The following is a 4,042-nucleotide window of genomic DNA, read 5'->3' on the forward strand; positions in this document are numbered from 1 at the left end:
CCACGCGACTGCCACCAAATAAGGATCGGGTCAACAACGGGCTGCCTCCTCACCAACCTAAGTCTCCTAGAAGGTAGCACCTCCCAATACCAGCCCGGCGGAGCCCAGTCCTGAACGTGGCCCTGATCAAGCAGGCCTCCACCGCCGAGTCGACGACGACGAGGATGCGGGATAGGCATCGCCGACGTCGATTCGGGAACTATGTACTTCTATATATAGTTAAATAAAGTAGTTTTATTAATTAAATCAACTATCTAGTTCAACTACTAATCACTTACTATAAATAAATAAAGTAGCACTTACTATCTATCTATCTACCTATCTATCTATACCTATACTAATTAGTCACTTCCAAGAAAATCCCACGTTAATTAGAATTTATGAGCCGTTAATCCAATGGGACCGAATTATTACAGTGTAGATCTTCCGTTAACTCTTTAGAAGTTATCACATTAATTAGAAATTCTAAAATCCCACGTTAAATAGAATTTATGAGCCGTTAATCCGATGGGACCGAGTTATTACGGTGTAAATCTTCCCCTAACTCTTTAGAAGTTATCACATTAATTAGAAGATCGTGCCATGCGCTCTCCTTGCCCAAAGTCTCCCACGACTCCTTTCTTCCTCAATATCCCAATTTCTCACGTGTCTCAATCTCAAAAAAAAACCTCACGTCTCTCTCCTCTCACGACTCCTTCCTTGCTCTACGTCCCAATACCTCACGTCTCTCTATCTATATAAAAACAAATCTCACGTCTTCCTCCTTCCTCTAGGTCAGCGAAAGGAAAGGAACTCCCAATCTCAGAACTCCAGCCTTTCCCGGCGGCGACCATGATCTCAGATCGAACCCTACCCAGCGTCATGATGATCTCACATCGAGTCCTCTCCGAAGGCCGCCGTCTCCCCTATGTGAGCCACCCCTCCTCTTCTCTCTAAACATCTATATCTATGTACCACTTGCAGTGCTGGATAGCGGGAGCTGAGACGAGGGGAAGGAAGAGAAGAGAGTCGTTCTCAGGATATTCGCCTTCATCAAGGCCCAATCCCTCTATCCCTTCCGATTAATTCCTCCTCATGGTTAATCTTGCGCAATTCCATCTATACATGATCCGTACGTGTTGTCCAATGTAATTTTTTCCCACTGCTGCTGCTTTTGATTTACATGTCCTGCTCACAAACAATAGGCATTTGTAGTGATTTAACAACAAGGGAACCTACAGATTGTTGTCAACATGTTTCATGAGCGAGCGAGTGGTTGCCTCCTGAGAGAACTGTTGAGGATCAGATGCTAATAATGTATGGACGCTAACCAACGGGTACGTAAAAAAATCTAGCTAACGAGGTTGTGGAAGAGCGTCCATTTTAATTCTAAACAGCTAGGGGACGACGTCTTTTCCTCCCCACGTCGGCAGCCACCCAGGTATTCTTGGGAACTCAAGCACACAATCATATTCACTACATCGCTTCACGCACACCATGTTCCGGCCGCTGACTGGCTGCATCCTCCATGTAGATAATAAAAGAATTAGACTTCTTGAGATGCGCCTACGTAATGAAAGGAAGAAATTGGATCAAAGTATAGAAGATGAATTTGGGAGGAAAGCTGCTGTAAGTCCTCTGATCTACTCTTCATCCTTCTAACTAGCTACTTCGTTCTTCCTGTAATTTGCATGCCTGTGTGGTCTGATGCTTCCTGTGAGAACAAGCATATATGTGTTTGCTGTGTTGTATGTCTGGAGTTAGTTCTTTCTCCCCCTGAATTAACAAGAGCACTTAGTTAACAATGCCTTGCGGAGACAAAATGGTGAATTTTTTCTGTCCTATGGACCTAGGTTTTGATATGTCTAATTATGGTAGTTTTAGGTTCTTCACTTGATATATAAGATGCACACACAAGTGTTCCTTCCTCATTTTTGATGCGATTCAGATATTTTTAATCATAGGAATTTGTACCATTCTGCTGCAATATGTAGGCCATTGAATATGTTCATCTAAGCAATTGATAGCATTTTCCAGTTGCACATATCTTATATTTCGTAATTGGAACCAGGAAGCTCCATACAAACCCCATGTCAATTCTGTGGAAACACATAAAAGTAACCATAATATCCAAATTCAATGCTAGGATTAAATAAAGCACCTTACATTTATGTTGTGTCTATTTAGACTATAGTCCAAGGAACGACTAGGTATTCTGTTGTAGATGTCTAGGATTTAGCATTATTGGCTTTGGCCCAAGAATCACCTAATAATATGAAGGATATGCTCTAATAAAAATACTCAATAACTAAGATATCTTCTTGAGGCTTATCAGGTCGTTCTTATATTTATTGAAACGGCGGCCGGCCAACGACGTCTCTCGATGGTAGCAGTCTGGGTGATGCAGGAAGTTCTGAAACAAATTATTCAATTTTCATGATGAGTACAGATAAAATGGATGCTACGTGCTATCCAATGCCTCCGATCAAAATACATAAATTGTTGTTGTAGTTGTTGTTTTTGGCTTTGGGCGTGGAGTTGTACGACACCAATTTCAGCACTACACTTTCTTCTGCTGGAAGATGATCAGAAGCAGCAAGAGACAGAAAAGCAAGATGGTGATGGACTCATCATCATGTACATGGTAAGTTTGTGCGTGAGGTCATCATCAATATGCACTCTCTTATTAATCATGTAACTGCATGAATTACATCCCTGCATATACTTATATATTCGTCATATTTCTGCATGTAACAATGCTATTATTGTATACGGTCTATGATTGTCAGAGCAGCGTTTCGGAGTGCAGGCAGATTCAGAATAAAAAAACAGAAATACAATATAAAAGATGTAAACTTTTAATTTCTTGAAAAATACATATAAATGTTTTAATTATATATATATATATAAATATAAAATTCTAGCCAAAATGCAAGAACAAAAAGAAGTCCATTTTCATTTAAGTATTTTTTTACGTATGGTCCATGCAAAAATATATATTAATGATATTTCACAAATGCATATACTTCCATGCAAAAAAAGATACATATAATACGCAAAAAGGACAAGAAAATCGAAAAAACACATTTTTTATGAAAACATTAATTGGCTTCATGGGGTCCGTCCTCCAAAGCATTTTTCACTATATTCGTCTACTTAGCATGATATATCACGTAGTAATTAAAGGGCCTCTTCTCAGGGTCTCCTCATTCTTTTTAAAAATAGCTAGCATGAAATCCTAGTTTCACAAAGACACTATCCCATTAGACAGAATATACAAGCCATCTTTCTATATTATGTAATGGTTGACTCACATGTCCTAAATTTCATATACACATTAACGTTGCATGTAAATAGTATGCCTATATTCAAATTAATAATGGGTACCAACTGTGAGATATGTATTTTATTTTCACCATATACAGTTGTCATTTTGTACACTTGAAAGTTCCTATTGTAATTGACATATCTTATAATAATCCTTCTGCTAAATTTTACCACGGTTGTGCCCTTGCTTTTGTTCGCCTAAGCCAGATAGATATTTTGAAAACAAACACATGGGCTAAACTTAGCTATATCAAAGTTGCTACCGTGCAAACATGCTCGCAAAAAAGAAATATACATATGTATATGTGTTGCTGATGAATATGTCGAGTTACAACGTATTAATTGTTATTCACAATACACATATAAGTGTCAATATGGCTCTAACAGCTGGAGCCAAATATTTGGTAAAGTAAAACATGCTTTAGTACAAATATTAAAAACATCATTGATTTTGAAAAATCATGCATAAAACAACACATGACTCACTATGTGGTTTTCAAATTACTAGCCCGTGCAACCGCACGGGTTCACGACTAGTAAATAAATAAAGTAGCACTTACTACAAACTACTTCTATATATAGTTAAATAAAGTAGTTTTATTAATTAAATCAACTATCTAGTTCAACTACTAAGCACTTACTATAAATAAATAAAGTAGTACTTACTAAAAACAAATTAAGTAGCACTTACTATATAGTACTTACTAAAAATCTAAATAAAATAGTAATTATATTT

At 37.6% G+C, this 4,042-nt stretch overlaps 1 long non-coding RNA gene across 2 annotated transcripts; it reads left to right on the forward strand.

Annotated features, from left to right (window-relative positions):
• The first annotated feature begins 693 nt into the window (after positions 1–693).
• Positions 694–2,495, forward strand: LOC123133393 (uncharacterized). Of its 2 annotated transcripts, XR_006465243.1 has the most exons (3): positions 694–1,420; positions 1,514–1,608; positions 2,315–2,495. It is a non-coding gene; the product is annotated as an uncharacterized lncRNA (long non-coding RNA). The 2 variants fall into 2 exon arrangements; XR_006465242.1 differs by having other exon boundaries at positions 1,514–2,495.
• Positions 2,496–4,042: the final 1,547 nt, after the last annotated feature.

Source organism: Triticum aestivum, chromosome 6B (assembly GCF_018294505.1).
Source record: "Triticum aestivum cultivar Chinese Spring chromosome 6B, IWGSC CS RefSeq v2.1, whole genome shotgun sequence".
Taxonomy (NCBI): domain Eukaryota; kingdom Viridiplantae; phylum Streptophyta; class Magnoliopsida; order Poales; family Poaceae; genus Triticum; species Triticum aestivum.